Source organism: Bubalus kerabau, chromosome 14 (assembly GCF_029407905.1).
Source record: "Bubalus kerabau isolate K-KA32 ecotype Philippines breed swamp buffalo chromosome 14, PCC_UOA_SB_1v2, whole genome shotgun sequence".
Classification (NCBI taxonomy): Eukaryota; Metazoa; Chordata; class Mammalia; order Artiodactyla; family Bovidae; genus Bubalus; species Bubalus kerabau.
In genome coordinates this window covers 5007637-5032755 of record NC_073637.1, presented here as the reverse complement: position 1 = coordinate 5032755, position 25119 = coordinate 5007637, and the positions used below count along the sequence as shown (strand labels likewise).

The following is a 25119-nucleotide window of genomic DNA, read 5'->3' as shown; positions in this document are numbered from 1 at the left end:
GCTAGTGCTAAAGAACTTGCAGGAGATGTAAGAGACATGGGTTCGATCCCTGGATCAGGAAGATTCCCTGGAGGAGGGCATGGCAACCCACTCCAGTATTCTTACCTGGAGAATCCCATGGACAGAGGAGCCTGGTGGGCTACAGTTCATGGGTTTGTAAAGAGTTGGCCCTATTCTAGACCACGTGATGTTATTGTAGTTGTTAACCATATATACAAAAAGGTATATAAAGTATAGAAGGTACACATATAGAAGGGACTAAATAACTTCTATTTTTCCTCCCACCTTCTCTGCAAAATTCACTATCTCTTGTTTGTTTCCACTGTGTGTCAAAGAAACTCTATGACAGGAGAAAGAAAAATCAAAACAAAACAAAACACCAAGACACAAGTGTAGCAAGAGAATCAGACTCACAGTTCAGAAGGCCACCAAAACTCCCGGTGAGGAAGTTGCACGATGATTTACAAACACTCCTCCTTTCTCCTTCCTCTTTCCATAGCAGTCACAGAGAACCCGACAAGGAAAGACAACATGCATTTGTAAAACCACCTCTCCACCACTTTTTCAAAGAGCCACTGTGTTCACCCCTCTCAGAGCCAGTCTCATCACCTACCACACATAAGGTAAAAACACGCCATCAAGTCCCTCTCTTCAAACCTACATCTCGGTCAAGAAAATACATGTGAAAACCTGGAGACCACTAAAACGTATCAACAAGCATGCATTAATATGACACAGAGTTAGCTAGTAAGCTCAGGGAAAGATCACCAACAATATATACATCTACTTCACCCTCTCCCACTAAAATTATACTACAGAGGTATTAAAAAAAAATTGAAAAACAAAACACAACTCAGGCAGAACTGACAGGGGAAAAAGAGAATTCTGGAACCTGTGAGAAAAGCTTCTCACACGGAAGATAAAGACGAAAACAAATTTTTTAAAAACGGGAAAAAAAAAAAAAAAACTTGGAGGAAACAGAAACTATGAAAGATTGGAAGCATAGTAAATGACTCAGCAGGCCAAGAAAGCCAGGTCCTAAGCCAGCAGTGGAAAAACTAAGACCCGATTCCACTTCCACAGGGGTGTCCTGGAAGGCTCAGAGTGGGCAGTACCGGGGTGGGCAGGACAGGGCCTGGCCAATGCTACTGCTGCCAAGTCGCTTCAGTCGTGTCCGACTCTGTGTGACCCCATAGACGGCAGCCCACCAGGCTCCCCTGTCCCTGGGATTCTCCAGCAAGAACACTGGAGTGGGTTGCCATTTCCTTCTCCAATGCATGAAAGTGAAAAGTGAAAGTGAAGTCGCTCAGTCGTGTCCAACTCTTAGCGACCCCATGGACTGCGGCCCACCAGGCTTCTCCGTCCATGGGATTTTCCAGGCAGGAGTACTGGGGTGGGGTGCCATCGCCTCCTCCAGGGCCTGGCCACAGGGAGCAGCAAGTCCACTCAAGCCGCAGCCAGAAGCTCAGCCCCAGGCGTCCGAGTGCTGCCCCACCCCTGATGGCCACTCCCGGGAAAAGCAGAGTGGCTCTCGACTGAAGGCCCCCTGCCCAGCTGGACTACACACAGGCGGACTTCATCACCATACAAAACTCAACAGTGGGTCCTCACACACCCACCCAGCCCCCAGATTTCTGTAGTCAGAATTCCACACGAAAGAGACTAGAGAATATTCTTGGGGAATATAATCAGACCAAGAAGAAAGACCTGAAAATACACTGGAGATCCCCCAACAAATCGTCCACCCCTAATACCCTGATGTAAAAGTCAAAAGGCCCTCCCCATGGCAGACAGAAGGAAAGGATTCTGGAGGATTGGGAGGTAAGGAAATACTTGAGAGAAACAGAAACTCTACAATCAAAAACCTAGAGGTAAGAAGATGCTGCAATCAATTAACAAAAATAGGATGCTCATGAATATTCAAGAACCTGAACACAGAAGCAAAAAACTAAAAAGAAGGTTAAGTTAAATTCAAGACATCACCCTAAGAGCAGGATAAAAAAATGAAGGAAGAAAGGGAAGGACGATGGGAGAGAAGTATACTGGAGAGAAAGAATAAGAAAAATATGACAGCCAAGACAGTTTCGTGGATGACAAGACTTCTGGAAAAAAAGAACAAGGAAACAGAAAGGAGAAAAACATCAGCACAATCACTTGAAAAAATTTTCCCAGAACTGAGGAATGAAAGTTACCAGAATGAAGGTCCCCACTGAATAAGCAGAACAGTAGATGAAAAGAAACCCACACTTCATGGCATTTTAAAAGAGCTGGACGAATTTTTAAATTCCTACAAGCTTCTAAAGATGGGAGGGGAAAAAGTTACATTGAATAAGAAATTAGAATAAGCTTCTGAACTGAAAACCAGTAACATGGAGCACAGGAAGCAATGGATCAGAGCGATGCCAACAACTCCACACCAGCCACACCTTAATCACCCTCCTCAATCACGCTCACTCCCTAACCTTCTGCCCCCAGTGTCCTACCTCAGAAGGCCACTGGAGAAGGTCCTCCCCCGAAATGTAAGCATAACGAAGTAGGAGGCAGTCACAGGAGAACAGGAGCTTCTGCAAGGACCTGATGGTGAAAGGAGCTTCCAGAACAGGACCTGTGGGCCAGGAGAGGAGGACAGAGCAGAGAGGCTCAGGAGGAGGGAACGTGGGAGGCGGCCTGGACCCACCCAAGACCCCGATCATCCTTCTCAAGTGGTTCACCTTTGGACACAGTGGTCGACCAAGACAAAGCAGTCAGTCAAGGAAGACAAAGACAAAGGGTACCCCAAACATGAAACCCAACCCTGGAGAGAAGCAGAAGGGCAAGAGCAAAGAATGACCGGGGCAACGCTGCAGGGAAGGCATGAGAAGAGCCAGCTGAGAACACAGGAGAACAGAGACCTCCACGAAGCCGAGCCCAGAAAGAGGACGTGAAGAGTCCGTGTGCCTGACCCTGTGGAAGATTTACTAAAAGGCTACCACAGAGGATGTGGAAATAAGCAGCAGGTATAAAGAGAACTAAGAACCCGGGGACTGAGTGCTCCAAGGGAGGCGACGATCCCTCGCACTCCCTGTGGTCTGTCCACAGCACTCACCCCAGTCCTGTCATCAGTGACCCACTCTCCTCTGCCCCTCGCTCACCTGGAGACCCTGCCAAAGGCCATCTCTCAGCAGTCACCTTCCAGAACCCACCACAACGCTTGCTACAACAGTGCACGCAAGAGCCAAGGGTGTTTTTCATTTATTCACATACTGAGAATCTACTCAACACACCTGGCATTCTTCCAGGGAACTAGAAGTCAAGACATAGAAATAGAAGACTCCTGTCCTTCAAGAGTTTAGACTATTTTTATTCCTGAGAAAACAATTTTTTATCCTATATCCTCATCTTCCCCCAAAGACGAAAAGTTCACCAGTGGCTCACAGAATTTCAGTACTCCAGCTACCACTAACAGAATGGGACCCCAAGACACAGTGGAGCTTTTCTGACACGGTGTGCGCCGTGTAGTATGAAGTGTCGACGTGAAGTGGGAACGTGCTTCCTGTATGTTAGGGCCTGAGGCCCTTCTGGATCAAGCCCAGTCTAACTCTCCAGAATCTAACATCTTTCATCGGTGTCTCTGAAGACTACATTCGGGCAAAGTTAAGCTACTTCAGTTTACAGAGCACGTGCACCCTCCCTCACACCTCTGTGCCACTGGCAGTCCCTCCGCCGGGGCCTTCCTGCCTGCACTGAACAGGAGGGTGTCTGGACGGGGCCACGCCCCTCTCCTGCGCTCCCCCAGTCCTGTCACTCACCAGAGGGGCCTCTGGAGTCGCTGACACTTGCCGTGCACAGCACCAGGCACTGGAGCACACATCAGTGAACAGCAGAGACACGGTTCTGCGCCCAAGCACCCTTGGGGTGTAGCTTCTGGTTTAACACATGTGTGTGTGTGCACGCGCGCGCGCGCGTCCACACACGTGTTAGTCACTCAGTCGTGTCTGATTTCTCTGTGACCCCATGGACTGTAGCCTGCCAGGCTCCTCTGTCCATGGAATTGTCCAGGCAAGGATACTGGAGTGGGTTGCCATTCCCTTCTCCAGGGGATCTTCCTGACCCAGGCATTGAACCCGGGCAGACCCTTTACCATCTGAGCCACGAGGGTTCACCCACTAGTGTGGATGTCAAATCCGACCCCACGTGTCGGCCCCTCCCTCCACTCAAACACGAGATTCTAGGAGCAAGAGAGCCTCCTTCAACTCTGCAGCCTCAGGACCTACACACTATTAAATAAAGCCAGAGTGAAGTTCTGACTCCAGTTGGTTGCAAGAGGTAAGAAAAACCATGTGCTCTTTAGAAGCTCTCTGGTTTTTTTTTTGCAAGGGGGGGGGGGCGGGCGTGCTTCTTTTCTATTAAAGGAATACAAACCTGAAAACATCATTCATTAAAATGCAAGTCTCTTGCAACTGTCTTTCTTCTCCTTGCTGTGAAAGGCAAAACATCCCAGTTACATCCCGGGTTTGGTTTTTGTTCCCCACTGTATACCCCGATAATATACACTGTATCAATACCTAGAGCACTTAATCAATAAACATATGCTTGATGCCTGAGTGACAATGCATGAATAAATGAATGGATGCACTGACTTTTGAGTGCTTTACAACTGCTCTATGCTTCATTGTAAGGAGAATTCAAGTAGGTAACAACATTCCATTTTATCAACAGGAGGGCTGCTCGCTTGCCATGTTAGCAGTGGGTGACTCAGGGCCTGCTGTGTGCCAGCACTCCTATTTATCCCATGAGCTAATCTATCTTTATTAAGAATATGAAGCTCTGCATCTTAGCAAACATACAAAACTGATAAAATATAAGCATAAAAATTGAACTAGTTCAAAAAAAGCAGAAAATCAAACATTTCCCAAGCTGTATAATTAAAATGCATAAGTAAAACCTTTTGCTCCAGACAGACAGAGAGAAACTAAACTTGCCTCATTATGTAATAAAATATACTACCAGGTCCCTGAAGATGGCTGTAAGGTGGATAAGCTACACCTTTCTGGCACGAACAGGTGTTTTAAGATGGGTATAAATAGACACCCGGGCTACTCTGAACCCCTTTCCCTTTCTAACAATGTGAACTAAAACTTTCCACCAGTCACACACTCTAAACCTATGTTTCAATAACAGGTAAAATATTTCCTTCTACCACCCTGCTCATCTTGTTCTCATTTCAACGCACAATCCAACCTGGCCAGCTTTCTGAAACCCACCTCTCACTAAGCCTCAGAATCAAGCCTGATCATCATACAGTTTCAGCCTTTCTCCTGAGCATTTTGCAAGTACCAGCTCCTCACAGTCCTAACTGGTTACTATCAGTGTTCCCATTTTACACATAAGAAAGCTAAGTCTTAACGAAATTAAATTCTCCAGGTCACACAGCAAGCAAGGGAGCAATCAGGATTCAAGTGTTAGCTAGCTTGAAAGTGTTAGTCACTCAGTCGCGTCTGACTTTTTGCGACCCCATGGACTGTAGCCCACCAGGTTCCTCTGTCCGTGGGATTCTCCAGGCAAGAACACAGGAATGGGTTGCCATTCCCTTCTCCAGGGGATCTTCCCGACCCAGGGATCAAACCTGGGTCTCCTACACTTCAGGCAGGTTCTTTACCGTTTGAGCCACAAGTGAAGCTCAAAACTAGCTTACCAGCACTCTTAAAATTGAGGGTGCTATTCTGCTTTCCCAAAGTAACCAGATAATTTACTGTTAAAACAATGAACAAGATCTGGGCTTTCCAAAGCAACCACGACAGAAAAATTCTTCCTAAAGCTCAGTAACATTCAACACAACACTGACAAATTCTAGTTGGCTCGAATCGAGCATATAGGCTGCACCCCTGGAGGAGAATTGGTCTTTTTGATGCTAAGTGTTAAATAAGGCCCAAACCCACCGTTTCTTAACCCACAACACTGCAATAATGTGAGTTAACTGTGAAGGTCTCCAATGTCCAAAACACACAGTCTCTTCATGTGCATCACCCTTCTTCTAAGCTCAGTCTACCAACAGTTTCATACTTAGGCAAGCTGGAACCTGTATTCTTAAAAAAAAAAAAAGGGTCAGAACCAACTTTCTAAAAACCAAAAATATATAAAGAATGTGAATATATTATGAAAATCATCTGGGCAAACAAAAGCTTCTTTACGCTTCAAACTAATTTTCTAGCCAAAAATACTCTAATACTGCATGGTGGCGCTGCTCACAGGTGGGCATGCCGTGTCTCGGGCATCTGCGCCAGGGCTGAACACAGGGTTTGCCATCCATCTGTACTAAGCACTAAGTGAACACAGTAACAGGAAAAAAGAGGGGAAGTTACTAAGTTCTGAAAAACCAGCACTCACAACACCACCAACAGACTGCCCCACTTTCTTCTCAGTGCTCAGATGGCTCCTGCTCACTCTAACCAGTCCATTCTAGAGCCCCCAAGGCGCTGTCCTTTCTCCTCCTGGCCGAGCTTACCTCCCAGGCGAGCTGAACGGAAGTGCTGTCTCCTGCCAACAGCTCTACAATGTGTGTTTCTCGCTCAGACCCGCTGCCTGGCTGTCGTCCTGGACTGACTGCTGTCACCCTGCATCCCAGCACCACAGAGAAGCCAGAACTGCTTCCTGCCCCAATTCAGGGCTGGAGGAAACTCTTGCAAGACTGATAAGATGAAGGAGAAAAGTACTCCCCAGAGGCAGCTGTGGGCAGGAGCATAGCTGCAGGTTGATGTGGCAGCCAAGACCTCAGGTACGTTCCAAGGATAATTTCAGCTGCCCCAGAGAGAGACCCCAGGAACCACCTGCTTCAACACACTGAGTTCAGCGGCGGCAGCACCAACTGTCCATATCACCGCTGAGCCCAGAGGAACCCGGGGACGCACTCAGTGTGAGGGCTGCTTCCCTGACCTTCGACCCTGCCAGCCCTTCCAACAGAAGTGATGGATTCTAATTCCTATGTTGAAAAAACATCTAGAGTGGCTTCTGCGTTCCTGACCAAACCCTGACAGATATACTGGATCTGGGACCAGCTGCAAGCCTGCTTAAAGAAGCGAAAGGTTGCCCAAGGGAACTGCTCAAAATGCCCAACAGAGCTCAGGCCTGATCTTCCCTCACGAACCTCCTGTGCAGTCCTCCACGTTTATGAGCCCCGCCTTCCAACGGCCAAGGCCACAAACAGTGGACACCACCCCGACCCTTCCTCCCACACTCCCCACCCAATCTTGTCGGCTTTTCCTGCAGAACATGCCCAGAAACTGCCCCTGGCGCCATGGCCACCAGCACCATGCCGACCTGAGCTGCCGTCATCACTCACCCGAGCAGGAACAGCCGCGGAACAGAGGACCCCTGCGCCTGCCCCAGCCACCCCAGCGCTTGTTCTCAACACAGCAGGTGACTCAGCATCTCAGTCAGACACACCACGCCTCTGCTCACAATCCTAGATGGCTCCTCGGTTTACACCGATGTTCACACGGCCAAAGAAATGTGTTGAGAAAAAACCTGCTCAGGACTATCAGTAAGAACAGATGCTCAGAGTTGAGGGTGCAGGAAACAGCATCAAAAGTCAGTCACAGAATAAGGCAAACGACTCTGGAGGCTTTCCTTGGCTGCTTGTCAACAGATGTTACTCAAGGAGTCAATGGTCCTGAGGAACTGGCTTCCAAGAACAATGTATGTGGACTACAGGGGAGACTATTTTCAAAGAACTGGACAAAACACTAAATTTAGTATTACCTGAAGCAGAATACAAATGCTGACTGAAAGTACATGGGAAGCAGGAAAAGGGCTGGCTGCACAAATTTACAAAGATCGTGAAAACGTTAAGATGTTTAAAGCATTTATACATGGTTATTTCAACTACAGTTATTTACTGGGTTCTTCATCTGCAGGTACTCTGTGCAAAGTTTTCTAATCTCTTGTGTGTTGCTGAACCAGCAGCATCAACAGCAAAGTTCACTGAAATAGTCTGACTTGTCCTTCCACACAGCAGTTTAGCAGTTTGGGGTAGGTTTTCTTGTGACCTGTTGACCTCAGAAGCATGACTGAAATTGCTCTGAAAGAGACCCTCCGTCGACTACTACTATTACTGAACACTGTAGTCAATGAAATTAGCTTTAACTAAAGACTGGCTAAGGGCTTCCCAGGTGGCGCTAGTGGTAAAGAACTCACCTGCTAATGCAGGAAACCTAAGAGACAGGTTATGTCTGCATCAGGAAGATCCCCTGGAGGAGGGCATGGCAACCCACTCCAGTATTCTTGCCTGGAGAATCCCATGGAGAGAGAAGCCTGGCAGGCTATAGGCCATGGGGCCGCAGAGTTGGACATGACTGAAGCTATTTTAGCATGCACAAAAGACTTGATAACATTTTGTAATGAATCCAACCTAAAATTCCAAGGCTGCTTATATGAGGCCCTTCTACTGCAGTAAAGTCATTTCAATGACAGCCAACATCTGAATCACAAGGAACACCACGCTTCTTTACACACTCCCCAAGCTACCAAAAGTTATGAGAAGTGAGATTTCCAATCCCACACAAATTCACAGCAGATATATTTTCTGAGTTTAAGCTACAGTTCCAGCAGCATTTTTTGAACCTTGATGCAAGTATAATGAAAATTTACATCTTTCAAAATCCATTTAACTATGCAGTTGAGGCCCCCCTTCCAACCATCAACCGGAAGTGATTAATCTGCAACACAACGACACGCTAAAAGGCAAATATCAAAAAGAATCTAAGAGAGTTCTATAAATGCCTTCCAAGCAATGAATATGCTCAATTAAAATGATATACTCCTGCACGGTATCAGGATCTGAGAGCACCGATCGGCATAAAGACATTTTCAAAGATGAAATACCTCCTTGTTAGATCAGCATTAAGAGACGAACATGTGTGACTGACTCTGATGACAGGCAGCACTAGCTTTAAAGCTCAATTAAAAAAAGTGTTACCCCCCCCCCACTTCTTCCCCCGAAAGAGAATCCCATTCTCTCATCAGGGGACCAATATCATAAAAAATCATGCTCAGTTATAATTTGGATTCTGTCCAAGAAAAAAATTCTGTGTTCTCTCTTGTTATAGAAGTATTTACATAATATCCTTGATTTTGTCTATTAGTCTGGAAAACCTAAACTATTTCTCATGTGCCCATTCACATAAAAGCTTGACAATCCCGGTTTTAGTCAACCAACACCCCCCACCACCCCGTCTTCTGCACACAGGAACAGTTAGGACATATTTCACCCACCCTCAACTTTCTCCGTTGATTTTCTTTTTGATTTAAGTCTACCATTTTACATTTATTCCTAATAAATTTTAATTTTACCTTATTGATTTTAGCACTTCATTACAACCTGTCAAAATATTTTAAAATTCTGATTCTAAAAATGAGCTATCTCCCAGCATGACTCCTGATCTTTATTCAAGTTCCAAAGGAAAACATTAGGACAGGTGTCAAGTGTGACACACTTCTGGAGACATCTTCACTTAGGAGTAGAAATTCTGATTTTTTAGTTTTGTAGTAAATTATACCACATGTGGTTGCAACATATATCGTATCCCTAAAAGCAGTAATTTCTTGAACTCCCTAGTCATGACAGAAATAATTAACTTGTCTAACGATAATCAGGCTTCACACAGTAAAGGGTGAACTTTGCCAGAGGAAAGGCCAGGGCCACGCACAGCTCCCAGGAAGTCACCTCTGCACCCCGGCACCTCCTGCCTGATGAGGCTGCCTCAGTTTAGCTGGGCCTGAGGTCACACTTTCCTAGGTAGAAACTACCCTCAATTTTGGTAATGGCAAATCCTACTTAGAAGGGACACGTGCCCACCTCTCACAGGCATGTAACTATGAAGAGAAGCCTAACTGTAAACTTCAGCTCTGCCTACCTTACAACAGCGTGCTGAAAACATTCTGTGCCTGTCAGAGTCCCACACACCTGGTCAGCCTCCTATGTACCAAATACGTGTCTTGCTGTCCGTCTCTGGAGGAGAGGAGAGATGGGGGAACATTCTAACAGCCAGTTGAGATGGCTCTAAATGGAGTCTAATGGGACTGCATGCATTTGGGGTTTACCTGGCAGTTGGCGATGTATTACATGGAAAGTAAAACCATGATTCGGATGATTAGCCTAAACCTTTGCAGAGCGCCAGATGCATACAATCTATTAAGGAGTGGCTCCCCTGGGTGCTGGGCTCCTCCTTAGTAATCCAAGAGCCCTGAAGTTCTCTCCGCAGGGAAAAACACACAATTCTGCTTACAACTTAATTTCTGGGGCTCATGGACCCAGGAAAGAATGTTTCCTCCTCAAAGCTACCGTGGCTGCTCGTATTTCAGAGCAAACAGGGCTTCATGAGCGGGTCACCTCAGGAGAGTTACCTGGGACCCCTCTTGCCACCCGGCCACGCCATGCGCCTCGTCGGGACCCAGAGATTAACTCAGAAAATGGCTTCAAATCACCCCTTTCTCTCCAGCTACTCAGCTGCACCCTTGATCGAGGCTTTCCTCACTTATTTGTACCACATCATTATATGATCAAAGGAGCGCAGACTGAAACTGAACCCTGCGCTCCGCCGGTTCCCCTCCAAGCGAGCCAGCCGGGCAGCCATTTCCTGAGTGACAGGCGCCTGCTTCCTGCCTCCCCTCCAGAGCACATCTCTGTAGGGCCACAGCGCTCATCCCGTCCCAGCCTCCTCCCGCCCCACACATCTGCTCTGGATCAGAAGCAAGTGCAAACATCCTGCCTTCCACACCAAGCTCACCGCCCTCCTCCCCAGCCCGTGCTGAGCTCCAGATCTGACAGGAACAGCCCACTCCACCCCTGCGGCCCTCACACCTCCACGCCTCTGCACAGGGCGCTCCTGCTTCCCACTTTCCACTGAACTCCTACAGATCCTTTCAGACACCTGCAGAGGCCAATGCATCTGGTCCACAGCCAGGTTTTGTAAGGTCCCTGCGCTAAGAATGTATTTTTTACCTTTGTAAGAGGAAAATTCAAGAAATATGTGGCAGGCCATCTGTGGCCTGCAAAGCCTGAGGCATCCACTGCCTGGCCTTGAACAGAGAAGTCTGCCGACACCGGAGCCTCACCCGCACTGGGGCCGCATCCTCGGCCCTCCAAGCACCGGCCGTGCCCGTCGCTGACCTGAGCCCGCCCCATGCCGCCCGCCTGCATCACCAGGGCTCAGTGCTGCATGAGGCACAGGTAGGGATTCACAAATGCTAAACAAACGAATGAGTTCACCTGACCCGTTCAAGCAGCAGCCAGGGAAACATGTGAATGGAAAGGCTAGGCCTATAGTAATCCAGCACTATGTAAGTCTGAAAAAGACCCTGATACTGGCACTTGACATTTGCCTCACTTTACAAAGTAGCTGCACACATACCCGCAAAGGCAGAAATTATAGACACTAGACTTTATAGATAAGGGCTATCTGAAACTGAGACTCTGAGAAACTAAACAACTTGTCAAAAGTCATAGGACAAAAGGCATAGGGGTAACATTTGAACCCAGGCCTTCTGCTTCCCAGATGAGAGACTCCTGCTAAAAGAGCTGCCTCTCTACACAAACCATGATGCCTAAACCTCTCAGCTGGCAATACCTGAGACGTTAGGGGAGGAATAAAATGTAACTTCTGACCTATTATTTAATTTTGATATTTTAAGTCAATGCTACTTTTTGTAAACAAAAATGAAATGAATACCCAAAGCACTTGGCTAAAAGACCCTGCTATAACCACAAACTAAAATTTTCTTCCTTTTCTTTTTTTCAGTCTTGAGAAGGTAAAATTAAACAGCTTAATTAACAAACGCCACTGAAAGGAAGCAGCTGCGGGCACAGCGTGAACCCCCCGCCGCTCGGCTAAGCTGAAACAAACTGGCAGTTGAGGCAGTCACCTGTCCTCAAGCTTCAGAGTCCAAGAGCTGCTACCGTGCACTAACACCTCGACTTCAGGCTGGAAATAAAACAAGTGTTCCCAGAGGCAGAAGTGAGATGTACCTAGGTGTCCAGAACTTTGAGAGTTAGGGTCAAGATACAGCCAAACTGAACTAGGATTTTGGGCTTCCCAGGTGGCGTGAGTGGGAGACAGGAGACAGAGGTTTCGATCCCTGGGTGGGGAAGACCCCCCTGGAGGAGGGCATGGCAACCACGCAAGTGTTCTTGCCTGGAGAATCCCATGGACAGAGGGGCCTGGGGGCTACAATCCACGGGGTCACCGAGAGCATGATTGAAGCAACTGAGCGCACACATGGATCTATTAAAGATAACATTAATTTCAAAGACATGGTTCCATACAGAACACATTTTCTTACTACAGTCCCATTTTAGAAATAAATCAAGCAAGGGACATCAAAGAATATTCATTCATTTGGAATTTATCAAACACTAAAATAAATTATGAGTTATCAAAGGAATCTTTATGGAAGTCAGAAAACACAGGGACTTTCCTGGTGGTCCAGTAGCTAGGACTTGGCACTTTCACTGCCAAGGGCCTAGGCTGCATCCTTGGTGGAGGAGCTAACATCCCACAAGACATGTGGCATGGCAAAAAAAAAAAAAAGAAAAAACACCTAAATATCAAACATATTTACTGAATGGAACAATACATGCTTTATGAATAAATAATAAAAATATCTCATATCACACTGTAACCCTTCAGTAAAGAAAGATTCTTTAAATAAGACAAAAAAGCTAATCATAAAGAAAAAGACTGATAGAGTCAACGATGTTAAAATTAAGAACCTTAGTTCCAAGACATCTCAAAAGGATAAAACACAAACTGGAAAAATATATTCACAGCTTACAGTGACAAAGGACAGTAATCCACAGATATAAAACAGCTACTAGTCAATAAGAAAAACGTAAGAAGAAAATCAGGCCAATGTCTTCTCTTCATAAGAAAGAAATATAACCAATATATTAAAAGATTATTAACCTAATTAGTACAAAGAGAAATTCAATGTAAAGCCACAAACAGATACTATTACATAACTACCAGAATGGCAAAACTGAAGAAGACAGAATCAACTACAGCACACTGGCAAGAATGCAGAGCAGCCAGGAGTCACCTCCCTGCATCAGTGGGATGCGAGTTGGCAGGGTACCCTGAGAGCAATCTGGCAGGAAGCAGGCAAGCTGAAGGCTGGCCAGCCAGAACCGGCATCGCACCCCACGTGGGCAGGCGAGACATCCACGCACGTGGGCAGCAGAGGCTGGAAACAATCCAAATGCCCATCAACTGGAGACCACATTACACAACAGAGAAAGTGAACCAACACTGACCACGGACAGCCCTCCAACAGGTATTAACCACAGTGCTGAGCGGAAAGAAGGCCAGTCGCAGAAAAACAAATGCAGTGTGATTCCCTAGTAGAGAGTTCAACACAAACAAAACTGACACAAAGAAATGATCAATGCAATATTCATTCAGTGGCCGCTGTTTTAAATGTTGGGGATACAGTAGTGAACATTTTGCTCTCAGATTTTCTGTCACAGTCAAGTGACAAAGAAAATAAAAGTGAGTAAAATAACAGTGGTATCAGGGCTTGAAGAAGGAGGTGGTAGCTCAGGGGGCTGAAGGAAGATGGCTACACAGGCTTACAAAGTAAGAGGGGGCCGTGGTAGGGAACAGGTGGGCTCAGGGCGGGAGGGGATTCTCCATTGTTGCAGCTGGCCCACAGCTGCCAGGTGAGCTTTCTTCTCTAAACCAGGGTGGCTGCATCGTTTGTTTTTGTACGGCCCATGAGTTAAGAACGGTTTTTAACTGCGTATGATTAAATAAATTACTAAAATTATAATGGGCTTCCGTAGTAGCTAAGTGGTAAAGAATCCGCCTGCCAATGCAGGAGACAGGGGTTCAATCCCTGATTCAGGAAGATCCCACATACTTCAGAGCAACTAAGCCCAGGAGTGATAACCACTGAACCTGTTCTCTAGAGCCCAGGAGTCACACCACAGAACCTGTTCTCTAGAGCCTGGGAGTCACACCACTGAGCCTGTTCTCTAGAACCTGGGAGTCACACCACAGAACCTGTTCTCTAGAGCCCGGGAGTCACACTACTGAGCCTGTTCTCTAGAGCCTGGAAGTCACACCACTGAGCCTGTTCTCTAGAGCCCGGGAGTCACACCACAGAGCCTGTTCTCTAGAGCCCGGGAGTCACACCACTGAGCCTGTTCTCTAGAGCCCGGGAGTCACACCACTGAGCCTGTTCTCTAGAGCCCGGGAGTCACACCACTGAGCCTGTTCTCTAGAGCCCGGGAGTCACACCACAGAGCCTGCTCTCTAGAGCCCGGGAGTCACACCACTGAGCCTGCTCTCTAGAGCCCGGGAGACATACCACTGAGCCTGCTCTCTAGAGCCCGGGAGACATACCACTGAGCCTGCTCTCTAGAGCCCGGGAGTCACACCACTGAGCCTGTTCTCTAGAGCCCGGGAGTCACACCACTGAGCCTGTTCTCTAGAGCCCGGAAGACATACCACTGAGCCTGCACCCTACAGCCCAGGAGTCACACCACTGAGCCTGTTCTCTAGAGCCCACGCTCTACAACAGAAAAACCTGCACAGCAACAAAAACCCAGCACAGCCAAAAGTAAACTTAAATTTTAAAAAAAGAGTAATAACATTTTGTTGCATGTGAAATTACATGAAATTCAAATTTCAGGGTCCAGAAATAAAGCTGTATTGGAACACAGACAATTCACCCCTTTGCCTCGAGTTCATGACTGCTTCCGCACCACAACAGCAGGGCCGAGTTCTGGGCACAGACAGAAGCCCCGGGTGCCCTCAGAGCCTACATGTTCCCTGCCTTCGCCTCTTCCACCGGAGCTGGCCGGCACCTCTGTGGCCTCGGGCACCTTCTCTGGGAGGTCAGAGCACTCTTGATCTACAACTTACTCACATCTCACACATGTTCTTCTGTATCTCTTCAATGTTTAACAAAATCATCTCCTGAAAAGGACTAACATACTAAGCGCATTTCTCTGATGAGTTTTGTTCTATTAAAGCTTCATGCTGCTTCTCCATCCTAATGACTAAGTTTAAAAAAAAAAAAAAAAAAAAGACATACCGCTATCAGGAGCATTAAACGAACACTGCAAAGCAAGAGACGTTTATTTTGACTCAAGTACAAGAAAAACAGAAAGAAAGAAAGGGAGGGAGGGAAGAAAGAAGGAAGGGCTTTCCACTCCAGGTTCTGAGGCTGTGGAGAGAGCCACGGCCTTGCTTAACACCCAGCTGGTTAGGACTATTAGATGCCTCTGAGCATCACCAACTTTAAAAAGCTGTACAGTGACACTTGATCCCTTCTTGTCCCGAAAGAAATGTGTCATAAAAGGTTATGTCACATTTCAGCAAGAGCCATGATATCTGGCCAACATAAGCATATATGTTCAAAGCAAGTTCCTTCATGTCTTTTAAATGTAAACCAGTACCACCGATTGAGTTAACAATCTTAATGAAGACCATCGTTAAACGTGGTAATGAATATGGAGAGTTCATTACAACATTGTTTTTGCATATGTCTGAAAACTTCCACAAAGTTTTTAAAATAAAATTGAAAACTCACATTTTAACTTGATCACCGGGAATTAAGTATAATTCCCAGTAATAAACTTAAGAATGTCTGAGGACTTTCCCAGCAGTCCAGTAGTTAGGACTCTGTGATTTCAATGCCAAAGGCCGGGGTTCAAGTCCCGGTCGGGGAACTAAGGTTCCACAAAGTCATGTGGTGCAGCCAAAAAATAAAAGTAAAAAGAACTTCTTTTCATTCAAAAGACAAAAAGAAAAAAAAAAAAAGAAAACCCAACGTGTCAGTGAAACTGCATGACAAAGTGGGGAGAGAAAGTGGAAAAATATATAACCAACAAAGGACCTGTGTCCTGAACATATAAAAAAGTCCATGAATAAATTTTTTAAAACTAATATAAAAATACAGGCACTTCACAAAACAGTGAATCCAAATGGCCGGTAAATGTATAGAAAGATGTGTAACCTCATTATAACCAGGAAAAGGCGGTAATACTGCAGAAGCCACCAGGAGAGGCGAGCAGGGGAGCCGGCAGGAGCCCATGCTGTCCTCACAGGGGAGGCTGCTCAGGGGCCCAGGAGGGACATCCACAGACACCCACTGAGAAGCTGCTCTCAGCCAGGCATGCCAAGGGCAGTCGGCCCTCCACAACCTCAGGTCCTCCATGTGAGGCTGAAAACACTGGGGAAAAGCCCAGAAAGGTCCAAACAGGGAAACTTGAACTTGCCGCACTGGCAGCGATTTACGCAGCATTCCACTGTGCCAGGTACTGTAAGGCAGCTAGAGACGTTTATAAAGCACACAGGACGGTGTGCACAGTTGTATGTAAGGGGCGCGAGCACCCAGGGAACCTGGTATCCGAGGAAGGTCCTGGTCCCAACCCCTCGGACACCCAGGAGGGGGCAGCTGTACATTTAACCAGAGTCACATTAACGGGAGACTACTAACGAGAACTTTAATTTCACTTGGCCAATTTTAAGGAGACAGAGATTGTTCCAAAGAGCTCTCTCCAGCAGCTCATTTCTATTATTTTTGCCTTCATGGAGCTGCACAGCTGACTGAAAGATCGGGGAGGGGGCAGAACTCACATGCAAACAACCTCCTCAGTGTTCTGAGACTACATTTAATTCCATCGCCTTTGATAAGTGCTTCTCTACCTCTGTAACAACTTTCACAGTTACAGACCCCCTTCCCACAAAGCCCCCACAACAGAGCTACTCGGTTTAGTTTGGGTGACTGACTCCTCCCAGGACCCCAGCAGGAGGTACCCTCCTTCCATCATTACACAATGACTGACCGACCGCGTAGCACGAGAAAAGACAACACAGAATCCTTGTTCCCAGGCTGACAATATGCTATTTACCAACACATGCATCTAACTCTGCACAAGGCCCAGGGTCGATCCCACTGTGGTACACTAACTTTTACTCAGGCTGCCTCTCAAGAAAAAAGAGAGGCAAAACCAAATTTATGAAATTCAGGTACAAATGTAATGCTAGGCATAGAATCAGTTCACACAATACCACTTCATCAGTCACCCCAAGACCTGGCAATCACCCTGATTCTAGCAAAAGCTAGCCAATTCTTCAGCACCAAAACAAAACCACCGAGGAATGTGAGCCTTCACACTCACATGCACACACTCCCCTGCTATTTGCACGCATGCACACACTCCCCTGCTATTTGCAAGCATGCACACACTCCCCTGCTATTTGCCAAAAGGCACAAGTCCAGGAGCCATACAAACTGCTACTGCAACATGAGATTGTTCATTTAAAATCCACACCAGGATTCAAAAGAACTGAGTGGGCTCAGCAGAAAACCTTCAAAATCTCTACACAAAAGGAATTGTGAGGTCTTCTCAAGACTCCAAAAACATATTTAAGAGTACTGTTCGGAAAACAACCTTGTTAGCAAATCTAAAGAGGTCAAAGAGACCATACTTATACATACCTCTCCCATTTATGGCTTATGTTTGCCTGCTACAACTTGTGTTTCTCTTAAGCCCTCTAAGGCAGTGGTTCACAAACAGCATGCACCGAGAGCACAGCAAGCTGGAACTGACAGCCGGCCCTGCCCCCAGAGCCAGAGTCAGTGGGTCAGAAATCAGGCTGGAGCCTCTGCACTTCTGACCTGGGACGACCCTGAGAACCACTGCCAACAACCTGGAGCTCCCTGGACTCTGCAAGTGTGTGTTTCCCCCCACGGTACAGCGGGACTAAGGGGGAACTCGATGAAGCAGAACAAACTACTCTCTGCTATCCAAATGTTTACACGCCAAATGACAGAAAGGTAAGGGACTTGTCATGGCAAGGAAAAGCTGGCATACTATATAACTGGCAGGCAGCAACAGGAAATGGGTTTTTAAAAATGGTTTCAGGGCATAATGTAAAACTCTTGTACGGCAGCCAATGAATCCAGCTGATTAGTAAAAGACACACTAGAGCTTCTGGACCACTAATCAAGGAGCTTTTATAAACCCCACTCATTCTGTGTCACCTTGAGTAGTCTTCTGTGCCTGCAGAATTTAGGATGCCTCCTAATGAACACAAGATCAATTAATACAGGATCAGTTTCTATAAAAGAACACTTCAAAAACATAAAGGGGAACAGCAGTATGTTTTCCCTAGTCCAAGTATGATGATAGCAGTAATCTAAAATAAAGCAGACAGAAGTGAAAACAAAGATAATCCAATTCTTCCCTAGTATCGCGTTTTACATGGTTTTAAAGGGAGGTCCTTCATCAAGGCAAGCAAAGCCACAGATGACTGGCTGATGTAATAGCTGTCCTCCAACCCAGGTGGCTCAGTGGTGAAGAATACGCCTGCAATGTGGAAGACCCAGGTTGGATCCCTAGGATGGGAAGATCCCCTGGAGAACTGAATGGCAACCCACGCCAGCATTCTTGACTGGAGAATTCCATGCAGAGAGAAGCCTGGCAAGGTATAGTCCATGGGGTCGCAAAGAGTGGGACACAACTGAGTGACTAACAGACACACACAACCATTAACAAGTTTCAGTTCTTCTCAATAAATATTGTGCTGGGCACTGGTGACCCAACAGTGTGAAAAACCAAGTTTCTGCCTTCATGGTGCTTAAATTCTCATGAGAAGACACACAAGCCACTAAATATATATAATGTGTACAACCGTAAGCCCTTCCTTCAGGCCAGCAAAGACAGTCACACGGTGCTTTGGTCACCAGTAGACACAAGCACCATGCTTCACAGCAGAATCCAAGCTACGGGACTCTCAGTATAGACAATGGAGGCAGAAGGGAGATTCCAGGCACCGAGAGCCCACAGACAGGAAAGCTTAGGTTCTTCTAACCCTTGGTTTTGGTTCACAGGCCCCAAATAAAGGAGCAGAGTATGTGCCGACTCTTAAAAGAAGAATGGAAAATTCTAAGTTGGTGAGAATGAGCACATTAATTTCAGAAACATTTATAGAGCAGCAGTGTGTCAGAGATTATAAATACCAGGATTACCACAAGGGGCTCATACCTGTGTGAGAAATGTGCAATTTGTTTTTCCCTTACATACCCCTTGCTTCCCACAGAACTGTCTTCAAACAACACCCACCCTTCAAAAAAAGTCACCAATGAAAAAACTGTAAACATGGAGGTTACTAACGCACATTCTTTGACAAATAAGAAGGATCGGTCACTGCACCATGCATTATACATTTTATCTACCTGATTCTAAACAGATGTCAAATAATGAAACAATCTTGGAATATTCATCAAAATGGTTACTTACACTATGTTGACCAGATGAGAACTTCATAATGCAAAGCGTCAGGTTCACGTGAAGATGTAATTACTTGGACTTGCCCAGACGTGGTCATTACACTAGCACTCTATGTACCCCACTGCAGGAGGCCGGGTCAGAGTTTACTGGCTGCGGCTCGTCCCACCCGGGAGGCTGCACGCAGGCTGTCAGGAGCTCCACACTGCGGTCCCCCAGCTCCAGCCAAGCTGGGTCCACCCCTGTGGGTTGAAGACCCACAATGAGCGACTGTACCTCTAGGCTTCCACTGTTTCATCTGCAAAAGGAGGATGCAGACCCAAGTACCACTCTACTTTTCTCAAGGAATAAAGCAGATAGAGCACTACAGCACTCGGCTCTGCCCTGGCACACAGCGTCTAACACGTGCAGCTTACAGGGCAGAGCTTCTCCAGTACTTAACTCATCTGTAAAAAGGCAGTGACACCCACCAACAACACGGGCACCCGCCAGGTGCCCAGCGATGTTCTTCCCCTCTCACTGGATAATATTCAAATATATAACTTAAGTCATTCTTCTGGATCCGAAAAATGAGTTTACAGTAAATGGCAAGGTATATAAGTAAGATTTAGGTAGGGCCACTTCAGTTAAATGCAAAGTTTGTAAGCAAAGCCTTCATGTCCTTCATGTCCTTGTGGTGATGCCACCAGCGTTTCCCTCTGAGGTTTCCAACTGCTGAAGAGTGGCGACGGTGCCACTTGTGGAAACATTTCCTACTTCTGTCTATAAATCATTTCATTAGTGTTTACACAAATCACACTAAAAAAAAAAAAAAAAACAAATCACACTAGAACTAACAGTTTTGCTAAAATATTCCTTTTTTTTTTTTTGGCCATACCATGTAGCTTGCAGTATCTTAGTTCCCTGACCAGGGACTGAACCCAGGTATTCTGCAGTGAAAGCATAGAGTCCTAACCACTAGACCACTAGGCAACTCCCTAAAAATTCTATTTAAACTGAAACTGTAACTGTATTTGTGCATCTGAATTTTATTTCCATCATTGAGCCTAGTCAAAAAAAAAAAAAAAAAAAGCAATTGTTATAGATATGAACAGAGGGGGTTCCTCTACAGATTTCCAATCAGAAACACACTTGTGCAATTCTAAATGGTAAGATTTGGCAGAATTCCTAGAAATTGATACCAGAAACTGGTAAACATGAATTTCATTTCTCTTGCATTGAGCTGTCTTTTGGTAGTCATGAAAAGAAGGGGAAAAAAAAAAAAATCTGCCAAAATGTCAGTAGAGAGAAAAAGCAATAAAGGACTCAAATAATCCACTAGTAAACACTGAAAATGGAAAGGCAATGGCACCCCACTCCAGTGTTCTTGCCTGGAGAATCCTAGGGACGGGGGAGCCTGGTGGGCTGCCGTCCATGGGGTCGCACAGAGTCGGACACAACTGAAGCGACGCAGCAGCAGCAGCAAACACTGAAAAGAAGGGGAAAAAAACCCCTAACTCCTGAACGTGGCTGGGTGAGCGAGAAAAACACAGGTGGCCCAAGGGGACCGACACCTGCTCTCCCCCCACCTCCCTCGCCCAGGGTCCTTCTGAGGACGGGTGAGCAACGCAGCATCTGAAGCTTTCTGTGCGTTCATAAACTTCTTGGAGCTTAGTACTATCGACTCAAGTAAGGCCATTTGCTTTGCCCAAACTTTCTTACGCGAACATTTTAAATAATCTATACAGACAGCATTGAAAATTCTCAAAGATTCCTACAGTAATTTCTTGCTAATTATTTAAGGGATTTTAGTAAGGGGAAAACTAATGAAAATATGTTCTTAAACTAGAGCATTAAGGCAAAGTAAAGTACTTCAGAAACTAAATTTTTCTGATTTACTAGCCAAAAAAAAAAACCAAAACCTCATTTCACAAATATGATAAAAATAACAGAACTTTTTACCAATGGCATTTTTTGCAGATCTAGAACAAAAATAACAACAAAAATTCTAAAAATCTGTATGGAAATACAAAAGACCTCAAATAGCCAAAGCAATCTTGAGAAAGAAAAACAGAGTTAGAGGAATCAGGCTTCCTGACTTCAGACTATACTATAAAGCTACAGTAATAAAAAATAAGAGAACTTCTCATGCCACTGAAATTTAAAACCAGATTTATTCTAGATGTAAATATATCTAAACTGAAAATGTTTTATTTCAAAAGCTAAAGATTTATATATTGTATTAAATACTTGAATTGCATCTTTTGTTATCCTTAAAACAATATTTAATTATTTTTTTGAAAATTAAGACACCTCAAAGTACATGAAGAAAGGTTTCCATAAAACATTTAGAGATATGAGCTAAGATCCCACCTCGCTAATTCAAAATAACATGCAAAGATAGTAACTTTCAAAGTTTTCTTTTACTATCCATACCACTTTATTACATCACAGACTACATATGTATCACAAAATACAACAGAGTAATTTCTTCTGAGAGAACTCACCAGTATTTCTCTTAAAAGGGTAGGCTTTAACAATACAATTTTGTTATTTAGACAATTTTGCCAACCTTCTAGTAAGAAAAGTTATCTAGCTGAAGAAACTAGTTTTGAGAATTGGAACATTAATGTCTGTACTTTCCAACAAAGGACACAGCGTTACAGAAATGAGTTTCCTTAAAAACTAAACTAAACTGGGCTTCCCTGATAGCTCAGTTGGTAAAGAATCCACTTGCAATGCAGAAGACCCTGGTTCAATTCCCAGATAAAGAAGATCTGCTGGAGAAGGGACAGGCTACCCATTCCAGTACTCTCGGGCTTCCCTTGTGGCTCAGCTGGTAAAGAATCCACCCACACTGCAGAAGACCGGGGTTCAATCCCTGGGTAGGGAAGATCCCCTAGAGAAGGAAAAGGCCACCACTCCAGTGTTCTGGCCTGGAGAATTCCATGGGCTGTATAGCCCGTGGGGTCGCAGAGTCGGACAGGACTGAGCGACTTTCACTACTCACTAATAACATTTTCATGATCCTTACTGCTACTCCTAACTCCCACCTTTCCCAGACACTTTATACCATTACACTAGTGGAACATCACTCCTAATTTAACACTTAATGACTCACTTTCGGGGACCCATGGCCTCAGCTTCATAAATACTAAGTTTTGGATCCAGGGTCTTTATTTAGCCAAGCACTTGCTCCTCAATGCATCACCTCTGAATGATGTACAAGTCCTTCTGTTCAGTCCTTTCCTGAAGTGTTATGTGCGGGCGCGTTTAAAATGGAACATGTGTTTTAAACAGTATTTTCCGGTGCTCATCATTAAACTGGATTATTTGATAATGACCTGAAAAATTCTCCAGAGAAGAATCTATAATATTTATCTTTAGTACATGAGTGTTCAGAAGATGCTAATGGTAAACTTGCCTAGCTTTTCCCCTCCAAAGATAGCCAAAAACATGAAACCATATACTCATAAAGATACTGAGACAGTATCTTTATGAATTGGAAGTTGAAACACAAACCTCCTTTCAAAGTTTCATGTGTTTAAATACTACAGGGTTTTAAAAATTAACTGAACAGCACAATTGGACCAAAATATTATCCAGACTACAGCTCAACAAAGTAAGCTAAATGCTAACTTACTGTGAACCTTAAATCACGTCATCCACATACTTTCCTCCGGCTTTTCAGAGGTTGTCAAAAGACAGGACGACTAACCTGAGGGCTTGGCTGCGTCATTTCAAAGAAGAGACTTATTTTCATTACCCGTTTGACAAAAAGTTTTAAGGGTGAGGCTCTGGTATTTCATCTCGAACAGTGATGGCCTGTTTTTCCAACCACGAAGAAGTTTACATCCTAAGTAAGAATCCCAATGATGGTTGTGCAGATTCAGATAAGTGCAGATTCTCAAACTCGGACACAGCCTTCAACTTGACCGTATTTCAAGCGGTTCCCATATTACCACAATATTACTATTATGTTAGTCTCACTGCCAAAAACCCAGCTGCAGGCTAACTGAACAAGAAGAAGACTGCTGAAATGGCTCAAAAAACAACATCAACAACAGGAAAAAACCTTTACCCTTAGTGCACTAAGCTACGAAATGCTGCAGTCAAATAAAACCAAGTATTAATAGCAGCGTACACGTACACACACACACACATCCATCCTCCTCTGAGGAAGAAAGAGGTGCTAGGGAAGGACCCAGAGAGAGAGACAGAGCCAGCTCGCAGCGGAGTTGGGGGCTGGGGCGGGAAGAGGAGGAAACTTGGGAAGCGCAGCGAGTCCGGCCAGGTCTACGGCGGCCGCCGGAAAAGCTCCGGGCGGCAGAAAACTTGAGCGCGGGCCGCGGGGCCGCGGGCGGCCGGCCGCCCCGCACGCGGGCTCGAGGCCCGCCCGGCCCGGCCCCGGCCGAGTCCTCTCCCGGCCCTTTTGTTGTGGAGGCCCTCGGCCCGCTCTGGCAGAGGCTGGCCGGCCTCCCTCCCCGAGCCCGCACGGCCTCCAGACCCTCGGACTCTCGAGCCCCCGGACCCCCGGCCTCCTTGCGCCCCGCCAGAGCCCATGCTTCTCGGAGCCCCCGGCCTCCCCCACCAGCCCCTGGCCTGGAGACCCTCAGACTGTCCGGGCCCCGCACCCCTCGGCCCGCCGGGGCGCCCCAGCTTCCCTCACGCCCCTGCCTCCCGGGGCCTCGGCCGGCGCGGGAGGGGCCTGTCCCCGCCGCACCCGCCGCCGGGACAGGGCGGTCCGGCCCCGCTCGGCCCCTCAGCCCTCGGGCCGCCGCCCTGCCAACCAGCAGCTCCGCGAGTCGGCCCCACGCCCCGGCCCCGGCCCGGGCCCCTCACTCACTCCGACCGCGGCGGTGCCGGCAGGCGAAAGCGGACGACGACCGGGCGGCGCCGCGGCTGACGGGCCGCGCTCCCTCCCACGCCTCACGCCGCGGGCGCACAGCGGTCCCGGCCCGGCGGCGGCGGCGGCGGCGGGCTCGCGCCCTCGGGGCCGTGCTGCGTCGGCGCGGGCCGCGCGTGCGCGGCGGCCGGCTGAGGCGCGCCCCCGCCCCACCCCCGCTGCTGCGCGCGCTCGGCTGCGTCCCTGCCCCGAGCTTCCGCCTCCCGGGAGTACCGCGCATGCGCGCCTCGGCCCGCGCATGCCCAGCGCGCGGCCGGGCTCGACCCACCGGGCTCGCGCTGGGGGGACGCCGGAGCCGGGCTGCGGTGGGCGCGGGCGTGGCTGCGGCTCCGAACGGCGGCCCCGGGGGAAGCCCTGGCTGGGGGCGGGAGCGGCACCCGGCAAAGCGGACGCCCCGAGGCAGCCGCTCTGGGCCGGCGGAGTTGAGCGGACTACGGGGGAGCCCTCGCACCCTTTCCCTGCCCGGAGCCCCAGACGCAGCCCTTCTGGAGGCACCGCTCCCCCGGTCGGCAGCCCCACAGCCGGTCCCCAGGGGCCGAGGCACGGGTGTGGAGCCCCGCTGTGTGCCCGCGCCGGCCCGGGTCCCCTCCAGGCTTCACGCCCACCCTACTGGGGACCCTTTGCAGAGAGGAAGCGGGTTCAGGGGCGTCAGAGCTAGTGCTGGGCGGACCCAGGTTTGATCTTGGAAGGTGGACCTCTGCCTGAGCACCCGCGGGGCGCTGACCTGGGCCCGGAACCCCGATGGCGCGGGTCCCCGAGGGGCTGAGGCTTGAGATTCACGAGGGGATGGCAGGGAGGCAGCTGCGATGAGAGCAGGTTTTGCCAGGAGTGGGGTGGGGGGGTGGGGGTGCTGGGTAAGAAATGCAGATGGCTAGGAGCCTCGCAGTCTTGCTCAGGTACCTGGATCTCCTATACTTTAGGCAGCAGGGATCCTTTGGAAGATTTTAAGCGGAAGTGATAT

General features: G+C 47.4%; 1 protein-coding gene across 22 annotated transcripts in view; it reads right to left on the bottom strand.

Moving 5' to 3' along the window:
• Positions 1-24269, bottom strand: part of PTK2 (protein tyrosine kinase 2) — a 193462-nt gene extending 169193 nt beyond the window's left edge. For 15 of the 22 annotated variants that reach the window (XR_008701993.1, XM_055545653.1, XM_055545649.1 and 12 more), the window contains exons 1-2: positions 24099-24269; positions 2484-2605 (exon numbers count right to left, since the gene is read on the bottom strand). The gene's annotated coding sequence lies outside the window, so the exon portion shown is untranslated. Of the gene's footprint in view, positions 1-414; positions 490-2483; positions 2606-19285; positions 19516-24098 lie in introns of all 22 variants that reach the window. The other 7 variants (XM_055545654.1, XM_055545666.1, XM_055545664.1 and 4 more) reach the window with 4 other exon arrangements.
• Positions 24270-25119: the final 850 nt, after the last annotated feature.